The sequence below is a fragment of the Callithrix jacchus genome, chromosome 22 (assembly GCF_049354715.1).
Source record: "Callithrix jacchus isolate 240 chromosome 22, calJac240_pri, whole genome shotgun sequence".
Lineage (NCBI taxonomy): Eukaryota > Metazoa > Chordata > Mammalia > Primates > Cebidae > Callithrix > Callithrix jacchus.
Genome location: NC_133523.1, coordinates 16,152,529 through 16,166,678, shown reverse-complemented (window position 1 = coordinate 16,166,678; position 14,150 = coordinate 16,152,529). Strand labels below are relative to the sequence as shown.

The 14,150-nt window shown below is 46.4% G+C and overlaps 1 protein-coding gene across 2 annotated transcripts in view; it reads left to right on the top strand.

Moving 5' to 3' along the window:
- The first annotated feature begins 298 nt into the window (after positions 1 to 298).
- The window catches only part of LOC100409954 (uncharacterized), a 36,901-nt gene continuing 23,049 nt past the window's right edge, over positions 299 to 14,150 (top strand). The window contains exons 1-3 of one of the 2 annotated variants that reach the window (XM_078361774.1): positions 299 to 485; positions 7,831 to 8,516; positions 10,210 to 10,348. The gene's annotated coding sequence lies outside the window, so the exon portion shown is untranslated. The remainder of the gene's footprint in view (positions 486 to 7,830; positions 8,517 to 10,209; positions 10,349 to 14,150) is intronic. The other variant, XM_054249395.2, reaches the window with a different exon arrangement.

Genomic DNA, 14,150 nt, shown 5'->3' with positions numbered 1-14,150 from the left:
TATCAGAATGATTAACAAGTTGTCAAAAAGGTGTCCAAACTTTCTTTTTACCCTTAAATAGCTAAGATGTGTTGTACAGGCAGACCCAGGTAAGGGAAAGAGCAAGTGCATTTCAAGCCTCAGCTCACTTCTTTAGATGTCATTCCCTGGGCACGTGACCCTGCCTACCTGTACATGTTTCCCTGTTTATAAAATGCAGGAATAGGGGAATGGTTGGGGTTGGGAGGTGTGTCCTGGGCCTTTATCCAATAACCGGTGCTGGCACAGAACCGTCTAATCAGGCGCGTAGCTGGTGGGCAGGTTGTGGCTTCCGGCCTTTGGTGGGGACTTTGTCTCTGGCTTCAGCCAGAGCTTGGAGTCCGTATCTGCTGTTCTGAGTCCTGCACCTGGGGAGCCCCTTCGTCACAGCCTCTGTCGCCCTGTGATCTGCAGGTCCTGGGAGAAGCACAGCTAAGATGCCAGGACATCCTGGAAGCTGGGAAACGGTGGGTGTGCTGCGTTTGGCATCGTTAGAGAGGAAAGCGGGCTGTGAAACCAGCTGGACCGACCCCCCCACGGTCCGCTCCCGGGTCACCGACCTGAGACCTCGCTGGCGCAGCTCCGCCCCAGGCCCCTCTGGCCGGAAGATGGCGGCTGGACCCGCAGCCAGGACCCCCGGGTCCCGCCTGTCCCTGCGCGGCGCCCTGTCTGGAGCTCTCTGGGCAGCTCTGCACGCGCAGCCCCGAGTAAATACCCCAGATTGTTCAGGGATGACAGACGGGTCATCAGGGAAGAATTTCTATTGGATGTGTGTGTGGGAGGGGCTGCGGCCCGTGGGGTCTTCGGTCTTTCCTGATTACTATTATTTTTTTGTGAGACGGAGTATTGCAGGCTGGAGTGCAGTGGCGCGATCTTGGCTCACTGCAACCTTCGCCTCCCAGGCTCAAGGGATTCTCCTGCCTCAGTCTCCCAAGTATCTGAGATTACAGGCACCCGCCACCAGGTCGGGCTGACTGTAATTTTAGTAGAGAGGCGTTTCACTATGTTGGCCAGGCTGGTTTTTTGTTTTTTGTGTTTTTTTTAATTATTTTGTTTTAATGGAGCCTTGCCCTGTAACTTGAGCTGGAGTGCAATGGCCCAGTCGTGGCTCACTGCAACATCTGCCTCCCGGGTTCAAGCGATTTTCCTGCCTGAGCCTCTCGAGTAGGTGAGATTACAGGTGCCCTCCACCACGCCCAGCTAATTTTTGTATTTTTAGTAGACACAGGGTTTCACCAGGTTGGCCAGGCTGGTTTTGAACTCCCGACTTCAGGTGATCCGCCTGCCTCGGCCTCCCAAAGTGCTGGGATTACAGGCGTAAGCCACTTCTCCCGGCCATAAGGAAATTTTTCTATCGTCCGTTTAATATTTATTCATTAAATTTTCTCATTAGAGCCTATTAATGATTGTTACACATTTTTCTGTTAAATTTTGCTGCCATTCATTGAATGCCAATGATAAAGAATGTCTGCTCTGCATGAGTACACACAGCTAAAAAGTATAGATATCTAAGGAATTGTTTTTAATAGTATATCTACGTTACATTCAACATTTTATGCATTAAAATCTCTCTTGGCTAGGCGGGGTGGCTCACGCCTGTAATCCCAACACTTTGGGTGGCCAAGGCAGGCAGATCACCTGAGGTCAGGAGATCAAGATCAGCCGTGCCAACATGGTAAAACCCCATCAATACTAAAAAAAAAAAAAATTAGCCAGGCCTGGTGGTGGGTTCCTGTCATCCAAACTACTTGGGAGGCTGGGGCAGGAGAATTGCTTGAACTAGGTCGGAGGCGGTTTCAGTGAGCCGAGATTACGCCAGTGTACTCCAGCCTGGGCAACAAGACCAAGACTCCATCTCAAAATAAAATAAAATAAAATAATTCCCTCTTATCCTTAATTTTAAATTCTATATTAGTGTTTCTTTTTGGGGGGATATGTTTTTTTCTGATCAGTTAATTGTATTTTTGCTTTGAAAGCTTGATATTATGAACTGAATAATAATTTTCAATTCTGTGCAATTTTAGACAATGTGATGCTTTATTTATTTATTTGAGACAGGGTCTCACTCTATCACCCAGTCTTTAATCCATGTGGAGTTAATTTTTATATATGGTGTAAGGAAGGGGTCCAGGTTCAGTTTTCTGCATATGATTAGCCAGTTCTGCCAGCACAATGTATTGAAAATTCTTTCCCTATTGCTTCTTTTTGTCAGCTTTGTCAAAGGTCATATAATTGTAGGTGTGCAGCTTGATTTCTGGACCTCTGTTCTGTTCCACTGATGTATGTTTCTGTTCTCGTACCAGTGCCATGCTGTTTGGGTTACTGTAGCCCTTTAATATAGCTGGAAGTTGAGTACTGTGATGGCTCCAGCTTTATTTTTGCTTAGGATTGCCTTGGCTATTCAGGCTCTTTTTTGGTTTCACATAAACTTTAAAATAACTCTTTTAAATTCTGTAAGAATGTCAATGGTTGCTTATTGGGAATAGCGTTGATTATATTAATTGCTTTGAGTAGTCTGCACCATTTTAATGATATTCTTCTTATTCATGAGCATGGAATGTGTTTCAATTTGTTTGTGTCATTTCTGATTTCTTTCAACAGAGGTTTGTAGTTGTCCTTGAGAACGTTCACCTCCCTAGTTATCTGTGTTCCTAGGTATTTTATTCTTTTTGTGACACTTGTGAATGTGAGTTCGTTCATGAGTTGGCTCTCGTCTTGACTGTTGTTTGTGTATAGGAATGCTAGTAATTTTTGCACATTGATTTTGCATTTGAGACTTCGCTGAAGTTGTTTATCTGCTTAAGGAGCCTTTGGGCTGGAGACCACAGGGTTTTCTATATACAGGATCATGTAATCTGAAAACAAGGATAGTCTGATTGCCTTTCTTTGTATTTGGATGCCCTTTATTTTTGTCTTTTACCTGATTACCCAGACCAGAACCTCCAGTACTATGCTGAATAGGAGTGATGAGAGACGACATCCTTGTCTCATTCTGATTTTCAAGGAGACTGCTTCCAGCTTTCGCCCATTCAGTATAATGTTAGCTGTGGGTTTGTCATAAATGGGTCTTATTATTTTGAGGGTTTTTTGTTTGTTTTCAATGCCTAGTTTATTGAGAGTTTTTTTAAGCATGAATATATGTTGACTTTTAATAAGTCTTTTCTGCATTAAAATGATCATGTGGTTTTTGTCCCTAGTTCTGTTTCTGTAATGAATTGTATTTATCAATCTGGGTTTTTTTTTTTTTTTGAGACGGAGTTTCGCTCTTGTTACCCAGGCTGGAGTGCAATGGCGCGATCTCGGCTCACCGCAACCTCCGCTTCCTGGGTTCAAGCAATGCTCTGGCCTCAGCCTCCTGAGTAGCTGGGATTACAGGCACGCAACACTATGCCCAGCTAATTTTTTTGTGTTTTTAGTTGAGACAGGGTTTCACCATGTTGACCAGGATGGTCTCGATCTCTTGACCTCGTGATCCACTCACCTCGGCCTCCCAACGTGCTGGGATTACAGGCTTGAGCCATCGCATCCGGCCCTAATCTGGGTATGTTGACCCAAACTTGCATCCCAGAGATAAAACTACCTGACCACATTGGATAAGTTTTTTGATTTGCTGCTTTATTTGCTTTGCTGGTATTTTATTGAAGATGTTTTCATCAATGTTCATCAAGGATATTGTCGTAAAATTTTCTTTTTTGTTATATCTTTTTCAGGTTTTCATGTCAAGATGGTCCTGGTCTCATAGAATGAGTTAAGAAAGGAGTCCATTCTCATTTTTTTTTTTTTTGAATAGTTTCAGTAGAAATAGTACTAGCTCTTCTTTGTACATCTTGGAGAATTCAGCTGTGAATCCATCTGGTTCTGGACTTTTATTGATTGGTAGGTTATTTATTATGGCCTCAATTTCAGGACTCATTATTGTTCTGTTCAGGGATTCAGTTTTTTCCTGGTTCAGTCTTGACAGGGTGTGGGCTTCCAGGAATTTATCAATTTCTTCTAGATTTGCTGTTTTTGTGCATCAAGTTGTTCATACTATTCCCTGGTATTTGTCTGTATTTCTCTGGGGTCAGTGATAATATCCCTCTCATTGTTTCTGATTGTGTTTATTTCAATCTTCTCCCTTTTCTTCTTTACTATATTAGCTTTTTTAGTGATTTTATTTTATTTTTTCAGAAAAACAGCTCCAGGATTTGTTGGTTGTTTGAATGTGTTTTCATGTCACTATCTTGCTCAGGGCAGCTCTGAGTTTGGTTATTTCTTGTCTTCTGCTGGCTTTGGTTTTTTTTTTGCTCTTGGTTCTCTAAGAGTTTTAGTTGTGATGTTAAATGTTGTTAACTTGAGCTCCTCCTAACTTTTTGCTGAGAGGCCTTAGTGCCAGAATGTAGTGAGATCAGATGTATTAAGGAAGTCCAGGAGTGATGGCTCATGCCTGTAATCCTTACACTTTGGGAGGCCAACACAGGAGAATCACTTGAGCCCAGGAGTTTGGGACCACGCAGGGAAATGTGGAAAACCCATCTGTACTAATAATACAAAAATGAGCCGGGTGTGCTGGCACACACCTGTGATTTCAGCTACTTGAGAGGCTAAGGTGGGAGAATCATCTAAGCCTGGGGAGGTCCAGGCTGCAGTAAGCCATGATGGTGCCACTGTACTCCAGCCTGGTGACAGAGTGAGACCCTGTCATAAACAAACAAGCAAGCAACAGATATTTTATGCCCTTCTCAGGGTAGGAAGCAAAATTAACGAAATACATTATTTTAAAAATAAAAATTGAAAAAAAAATTTTTTATTTTGAGACTGAGTCTCAGTCTGTTGCCCAAGCTGGAGTGCTATAGTACGGTCTCCACTCACTGCAACCTCCACAACCTCCACCTCCTGGGTTCAACCGATTCTCCTGCCTCAGCTTACCGACTATCTGAGACCATAGGCCCCCACCACGCCTGGCTTTTTGTGTTTTTATTAGTGACAGGATTTCACCACGTTAGCCAGGCTGGTCTTGAATGCCTGACCTCATGATCCGCCTTCCTTGGCCTCCCAAAGTGCTGGGATTTTAAATTTTAAATTTTAATTTATTGATTGATGTATTTTGAGATTAGGTTGTGAAACTAGCTAGTTTTTGCATTTTTGCTTCAGATGAGGTTTTACCATGGTGCCCAGGCTGGTTTCAAACTCCCGGCTCAAGTGAGCCACCTGTCTTGGCCTCCTGAAGTACTGGTATTACAGGCATGATTCACTGCTTGGCTATATATATATATATATATATATTTTTTTTTTTTTTTTGTCTTTTTTTCTTTCTTTTGAGACAGAGTTTCGCTCTTGTTACCCAGGCTGGAGTGCAATGGCGTGATCTCGGCTCACCACAACCTCCACCTCCTGGGTTCAGGCAGTTCTCCTGCCTCAGCCTCCTGAGTAGCTGGGATTACAGGCACACGCCACCATGCCCAGCTAATTTTTAAAATTTTTTTTGTATTTTTAGTAGAGATGGGGTTTCACCATGTTGACCAGGATGGTCTCGATCTCTTGACCTCGTGATCCACCCGCCTCGGCCTCCCAAAGTGCTGGGATTACAGGTGTGAGCCACCATGCCCGGGATATATATTTTTTTCTAATCGCTTTTCTTTCTGAGAGTTTTGTGGCAGAGAGTTTGATCTGTTTAAATTCATTCTACAAAAAAACAAAAAAGAGAAAAAAAAATAAAAAAACTAAAAAAAGAAAAAGAAACAATAAATTCATTCTACATAGACATTTAGGATGTCAGCTTTTGGTCTCATGGACTCTGAGGTTACAAGTTCCCTGGTCTATAACAGGACCATACACATAAGTAACAAAATAATCAGCTGGGAGTGGTGGCTTACACCTGTAATCCCAGTACTTTGAAAGACTGAGAACCGCGGATTATCTGAGGCTAGGAGTTTGAGACCAGCCTGGCCAACGTGGTGAAACCCCTTCTCTACTAACAATAATAAATTAGCTGGGCAGGGTGGTGCGGGCCTGTAATCCCAGTTACTCAGGAGGTTGAGGCACGAGAATCGCCTGAACCTGGGAGGCGGAGGTTGCAGAGAGCTGAGATCATGCCACTGCACTCCAGCCTGGGTGACAGAGCAAGACTCTATCTCAACAAATCAATAAATAAATCTTAACATTTGTAATAAATAATTTTGTTATATTGAAATACAGTTACGTACCCCAAACCAAGGTCTCACAGGGGAAAGAAAGCTCTGGCCACCTGTGCTCAGACTGGGGCAACTGTGTCTTCTCTACCGTCCCCATCTCAAAGTTGCTTTCTCCCTGGCTGCCTAGAAAATCACCTCCCTGACTGGGTATGATTTTTCTTTGATCAGTATATGCGTATATATTTTTTTCATTCTTTCCAGGCTGACCGTTGCAAGGTTGGTCGTTGGTCGCCACCTAGCGGCCGTCTACAATACAGGCCTCCTCCAGAGGCCGTCTGGGCTGAAGGCTCGTGTGCGGCCCAGGGGTTGGCCGCCTTCCTAGAGTTCTCGTCCTCAGGAGCTCCAGCGGCAGCTGCCAAGGAAGGGACAGTCCCTGCTGTGAGCTGGGTAGAGCTCAAGAGTCCTACAGCCTTCAGCAGAACTGTCCTGCGGGGAGCTCTGTTGCATCCCTTGTGATGCAGAGCTCAGGCGTGCAGGGCTGTGAATGGGAGGCTGTCACTGCGCTCCCAACAGGAGCAGAGTGTGGGGCTGGTCCCCAGCTTACCACAGCTGCAAGGGTCCCACCCACGGGACCCGCCAGGCATGATGCTGGGTCCTGACGACAAACTCCAGGATTATGGCTCATGTGCCGCTGAGGCCTCTCAAAGTGCTGGGATTACAGGTGTGAGCCACCCTGCCTGGTCCATTTCTATATCTTATTATCAGAACTGATCATCTGTAAGCCCCAACAGGTTGAAGGCATAAGACAACTGAGCTCCTGCCTGATAAGGGCTATAATTGGGCAGAGGGCACCCCACAGTTGTTAGTGGAGAGTATGAAGCTGGATGGTCCTGGCCACTCAGCCCAGTGGAAATCAGGGGCCTCTCCATTCAGGAAATCAAAGTCTTAAAGATGGCAGAAAATGGTACTTGTCTGGTCTGCCAGGAAGCAGAAGGCAAGACAGTTTTGCAGGAAACTCCAGGCAACCTTCAGATTGCCTGATAGGGCTGGGTTTATTCCAGCTTTTCTTGCTTTCATTCTGTCTACAAGATACCTGCCTGCTAGCTGGGCACGGTGGCTTATGTTTATAATCCCAGCACTTTGGGAGGCTGAGACGGGTGGATCACCAAAGCTCAGAAGTTTGAGACCAGCCTGGCCAACATGGTGAAACCCTGTCTCTACTAAAAATACAAAAAATTAGCCAGGCACGGTGGCACACGCTTGTAGTCCCAGCTACTAGGGAGGCTGAGGCAGGAGAATCACTTGAACTTGGGAGGCAGAGGTTGCAGTGAGACGAGATGACACCACTGAACTTCAACCTGGGTAAAAGAGCAAAACTTTGTCTCAAAATAATAATAATAATTCCAGGAACACCAGAGACAGATGTTTTCTGCTATACAATAATTCACACACTGCAACCTCTACCTCCTGGGTTCAAGTGATTCTCCTGCCTCAGCCTCCCAAGTAGCTGGGATTACAGGCACCTGCCACCATGCCCAGCTATTTTTTGTATTTTTAGTAGAGACGGGTTTTCACTGTTGGCCAGGCTGGTCTCGAACTTCTGACGTCAAATGATCCACCTGTCTCATCCTCCCAATGTATTAGGATTACAGGCCTGAGGATTACAATGCCCAACCCTGCTTTTCTTTTAAAATCTCAGGTTGCCTACTCAAAAAACCGGAGGTTGCGGTGAGCTGATATCGCACCATTGCACTCCAGCCTGGGTAACAAAAGCGAAACTCGGTCTCAAAAAAAAAAAGAAAAGAAATTAATTAACTGTTCTTTGTTCTGGCTTCTGCAAACCTGTTAGCAGCTACAGCATCCTGGATGTGTAAAAAGGCCTCATTTTGGCCAGGCGCGGTGGCTCACGCCTGTAATCCCAGCACTTTGGGAGGCCTACACGGGTAGAACGGAAGGTCAAGAGATCGAGACCATCCTGGTCAAGATGGTGAAACCCCGTCTCTACTAAAAATACAAAAATTAGCTGGTCATGGTGGCGCGTACTGTAATCCCAGCTACTCAGGAGGCTGAGGCAGGAGAATTGCCTTAACCCAGGAGGCGGAGGTTGCAGTGAGCCGAGATCGCGCCATTGCACTCCAGCCTGGGTGACAACAGCGAAACTCCGTCTCAACAACAACAACAACATCAACAACAAAAAGGCCTCGTTTTCTTTCTCCTGTGCTCAGCCTTGGGATGCTAATCTGCTGAGCCGGTGGCCACCTTAATAAAATCCTCCCGTTTCACCATTGGTCTCTCTGGTCTCCTGAATATTCTGTAACACAATCGCAGCACCTGATGCTACTGGAAGATTCATAGACTCCAGGACATTTCTGGAGCTGAGAAATGGTGAGTGTGTCGGGCTGAGAGTTTGAAGAAGGGGGAGGCCTTTTTGGAACCGGCCACAAATAGCAGTGGCGGGATAGAGTCTGAGCCTAAGTTCCCCACCACTTAGCCCTCTGTCTCCCCCAGTGCAGGGACCCCGGTGGTCCTGTTCTGTTTCAGCCGCTTTAGCCCCAGCCTGTAGCCCTCTTAGCGCAGCTCTGCGCCCACAGCCCTGCATGTTCCCCAGGTTGTGAGAAGGTCATCAGGGCAAGACGCCGACTGGGTGTGCAGGGCTCCTGCGTGAAAGGAGCTGTGGTCTGCAGGGACCCCAGTCCCTACTTTACCCCGTTCAAAAATAAACTGAAGCACCATTAAAATGTTAAAGAGTTAATATGCCCTGGCCTGATGGTTCATGCCTGTAATCCCAGCGCTTCGCCAGGCCGAGGAAGTTGGATCAGGAGGTCAGGAGTTCCAAACCAGATTGACCAACATGGTGAAACCCCGTCTCTACTAAAAATACAAAAATTGGCCCGGCCCAGTGGCTCACGCCTGTAATCTCAGCTCGTTGGGAAGCTGAGGCGGGCGGATCACCTGAGGGCGAGAGTTCCAGACCAGCCTGACCAACATGGAGAAACCCCGTCTCTATTAAAACTAGAAAAAATTTTAGCCAGGCATCGTGGCGCATGTTTGTAATCCCAGCTACTCGGGAGGCTTAGGCAGAGGAACCGCTCGAACTGGTGAGGCAGAGGCTGCTGTGAGCAAAGATTGCGTCGCTGAGCTCCAGGCTGGGTGACAGTGGGAGACTTCCTCTCGAAAAAAAAAAAAAAAGAAGAGGAGGTAATACGCACCGTGATTAATCAATGGGACAGCCCCAGACATGGTTTGTGGGTTTGGTTTTGTTTGAGATAGAGATTTGCTCTTTTGCCCAGGCTGCAGTGCAGAGGCGCAGTCTCGGCTCACCCCAACTTCCGCCTTCCTGGTTCAAGCGATACTCCTGCCTCAGCCACCCGAGAAGCTGGGATTGCAGTCGTGTGCCACCAGGCTCTGCTAATTTTTTTTTTTTTTTTTTTGAGAAGTCTTGCTCTGTCGCCCAGGCTGGAGTGCAGTGACATAATTCGGCTCACTAAAAGCTCTGCCTCCCTGGTTCAAGCAATTCTCCTGCCTCAGCCACCCGAGAAGCTGGGATTACAGTCATGTGCCACCAGGCTCCGCTAATTTTTTTTTTTTTTTTTTGAGAAGTCTTGCTCTGTCGCCCAGGCTGGAGTGCAGTGACATAATTCGGCTCACTAAAAGCTCTGCCTCCCTGGTTCAAGCAATTCTCCTGCCTCAGCCACCCGAGAAGCTGGGATTACAGTCATGTGCCACCAGGCTCCGCTAATTTTTTTTTTTGAGAAGAGGTCTTGCTCTGTTGCCCAGGCTGGAGTGCAGTAACATAATCTCGGCTCACTAAAACCTCTACCTCCCTGGTTCAAGCGATTCTCCTGCCTCAGCTTCCTAAGTAACTGGGATTACAGGCGGTCACCAATAGACCTAGCTAATTTTTTTGCATTTTTAGTAGAGATGGGGTTTCACTATGTTGACCAGGCTGGTCTCAAACTCCTGACCTAATGATCCGCCCACCTCAGACTCCCAATGTGCTGGGATTTCAGATGTGAGATACGACGCCTGGCCTAATTGTGTATTTTTAGTAGAAATGGTGTTTCTCTTTGTTGGTCAGACTGGTCTTGAACTGCCGACCTCAGATGATCTGCCTGCCTCCACCTCCCAAAGTGCTGGATTACAGGCATGAACCACCGCACCCGACGGTTTATGGTTTTGGGGCTACCAGAGGATCTTGAAATAAAGGCTTCCATAAGGTATGTGACAAAGCAAAGCAAATTAAATAATCGGTTGGGTAAAGTTAGGTGGTTGCTTCATTTGCAGTGTCCAGGAGAACATTTTTTTTATGTGATCAGATTAACTGGAGACTTATGGTTGGTTAAGGCTGCATTTGTTTTCTCTTAAGGTAGTAACTTACAAAAAAAAAGACATTCGAGCTGGCCACGGTGCCTCACGCCTGTAATCCCAGCACTTTGGGAGGCCGAGGTGGGTGGATCACGAGGTCAAGAGAACGAGACCATCCTGGTCAACATGGTGAAACCCCGTCTCTACTAAAAATACAAAAAATTAGCTGGGCATGGTGGCACGTGCCTGTAATCCCAGCTACTCGGGAGGGTGAGGCAGGAGAATTGCCTGAACCCAGGAGGCGGAGGTTGTGGTGAGCCGAGATCGCGCCATTGCACTCCAGCCTGGGTAACAAGAGCGAGACTCCGTCTCAAAAAAAAAAAAAAAGAAAACAAAACAAAACAAGACATTTGAGCTAGATTTTGGTGTTCTTGTTCCATAGGAACCTAGACCACTAGAGCCACTTCAGTCGAATTACCTGCTATTTAATGATTTTAACTCTAGTGACAGCCACTGGTGTCCCCCTGCATTTTCCAAATGTGCGGCAAGCAGGGTCTCAAATCCACTCTGTTCTGTTCAGCCTTGCCAGGACTTGACAGGCTTGCAATAAAATTTTAAATTCCCGGTTTCTTTCTAACATTCCCTAAAGCCAAGTTCTCCCCTTCAGTTCACATTATCAACTATTTTTTGTTTTTGTTTTTTTGAGACGGAGTTTCGCTCTTGTTACCCAGGCTGGAGTGCAATGGCACGATCGTGGCTCACCGCAACCTCCGCCTCCTGGGTTCAGGCAATTCTCCTGCCTCAGCCTCCCGAGTAGCTGGGACTACAGGCACACACCACCATGCTGAGCTAATTTTTGTATTTTTAGTAGAGACGGGGTTTCACCATGTTGACCAGGATGGTCTCGATCTCTTGACCTCGTGATCCACCTGCCTCGGCCTCCCAAAATGCTGGGATTACAGGCTTGAGCCACCGCACCCAGCCTTGAAGTTACTTTCTTACTTTTCTCTAGGCCTTAAAATATACAACTTAACTTACCCAGAATCTGTTTCTTATTTATATTAATTCCAATGAGGTATAAAAAATTGCCTCTATATGGTTATTTTTCCCAGATTGAGACTGAATTAAGTTTCTGTCAACTTTCAAATGGTAAGCCCTAACCTCCAATGTGATTCCATTTGGAAACAGCAATTTTAGAAAGTGATTTGGCTCAGGCAGGTGGATCACTTGAGCTCAGTTGTTCAAGACCGGCCTGGGCAACATGGTGAAACCCCATCTCTAATTAAAAAAAAAAAAAAAGGCCAGGCTAGTTGGCTCATGCCTTTAATCCCAGCACTTTGGGAGGCCTAGGAGGGTGGGTCACTTGAGCTCAGGAGTTCGAGACCAGCCTGGGCAACATGATGAAACTCCATCTCTAATTAAAAAACAAACAAACAAGCAAAGTGATTAAGGTTAAGTAAGTTTATATGAGTTGGATGGAAAAGCCATAGGCACTCAGTGCCAGCTTGTGAAAGCAGCTCCGGGGCTGTACTCTGCAGATTACAGGGGTGGAGCTGCCGAAGGCCTTGGGACCTCACCCCTTGTATCATAGTGGCCTAGATGTGACACATGGAGTTGAAGGGAATTATCTTGGAGCTTTAACGTTTAATGACTGCCCTGCTGGGTTCTGGAGTTGCATAAGACCTGGAGTCCCTTTGCTTTGGCTGATTTCTGCCTTTTGTAACAGGAGAATTTACCCAATGTCTGCATACCCATTGTATCTTGGAAGTGACTAACTCATTTTTTATTTTACAGGCTCATAGGTGGAAGAGACTTGCTTTGTCTCCGATGAGAGTTTGGATGGAACTTTTAAGTTTATGCTGAAATGAGTTAAGAATTTGGGGGACCAAGCCGGGCACAGTGACTTACACCTGTAATCCCAGCACTTTGGGAGGCTGAGACAGGCGGATCACTTGAGGTCAGGAGTTTGAGACCAGTCTGGCCAACATAGTGCATTTTTATTTTAAAAGTAAAGTTTACGGCCCAGCGCGGTGGCTCACGCCTGTAATCCCAGAACTTTGGGAGCCCGAGGCGGGTGGATCACGAGGTCAAGAGATTGAGACCATTCTGGTCAAAAAGGTGAAACCCCATCTGTACTAAAAATACAAAAAATTAGCTGGGCATGGTGGCGCGTGCCTGTAATCCCAGCTACTCAGGAGGCTGAGGCAGGAGAATTGCTTGAACCCAGGAGGCGGAGGTTGCGGTGAGCCGAGATCGAACCACTGCACTCCAGCCTGGGTAACAAGAGTGAAACTTCATCTAAAATAAAAATAAATAAAAGTAAAGTTTAAGGTTAGTTGCATGCATAATACAACTAGACCCCTAGCTATATTATTACAGTTACAATTTGGCATGAGATTTGGGTGGGAATACAGAGTCAAGCCACATCATTCTCCTGGCCCTCACAAACCTCATGTCCTCCTATCCTAGTCATCATTCCTTCCTTCCTTCCTTCCTTCCTTCCTTCCTTCCTTCCTTCCTTCCTTCCTTCCTTCCTTCCTTCCTTCCTTCTGTTTTTGAGACGGAGTCTTTCTCTGTCACCAGGATGGAGTGCAGTGGTGCAATCTCGGCTCACTGCAACCTCCATCTCCTGGGTTCAAGCGATTCTTCCGCCTCAGCCTCCCAAATAGCTGGGACCACAGGTGCATGCCACCACGCCCGGCTAATTTTTTTTTTTTTTTTTGTATTTTTCTTTTTTTTTTTGAGACGGAGTTTCACTCTTGTTACCCAGGCTGGAGTGCAATGGTACGATCTCGGCTCACTGCAACCTCCGCCTCCTGGGTTCAGGCAATTCTCCTGCCTCAGCCTCCTGAGTAGCTGGGATTACAGGCACGCGCCACCGTGCCCAGCTAATTTTTTGTATTTTTAGTAGAGACGGGGTTTCACCATGTCGACCAGGATGGTCTCCATCTTTTGACCTCGTGATCTGCCCACCTCGGCCTCCCAAAGTGCTGGGATTACAGGAGTGAGCCACCGCGCCGGGCTCCTCTTTCTTTCTTTCTTTTTTTTTGAGATGGAGTCTCATACTGTCACTCAGGTTGGAGTATAGAGGTGCAATTTCCACTCACCACCACCTCCACCTCCTGGGATCAAGTGATTCTCCCACCTCAGCCTCCAGAGTAGCTGGATTACAGGCATGTGCCACCATGGTTGTCTAATTTTTTGTATTTAGCGGGGACTGGGTTTCGCCATGTTGCTCAGGCTGGCCTCGATCTCTTGATCTTGTGATCCAGCCACGTCGACCTCCCAAAGTGCTGGGATTACAGGCATGAGCCACCGCACGTGGCTTCCTCGTCATGTTTCAAAAACACAATGTTGGGGACTGCTATAAAGGGGTGATTTTGCGCCAGTGGAGAAACTGCAGTAACATCGAAAAACAAATAAACGAAACAGGTATAGCAAGCGATTACTCAGTATTAAGAAAAAAGGTAAGTAATTTTTTTTTAAGATGAAGTCTTGCTCTTGTCCAAGCTGGAGTGCAATGGCGTGATCTCAGCTCACTGCAACCTCCACCTTCAGGGTTCAAGTGATTCTCTTGCCTCAGCCTCCCGAGTAGCTGGAACTACAGTCATGCACCACCATGCCTGGCTAATTCTTTTTTTTTTTTTTTTTTTGTATTGAGATGGAGTCTCGCTCTTGCACCCCAGGCTGGAGTGCAATGTCACGATCTCAGCT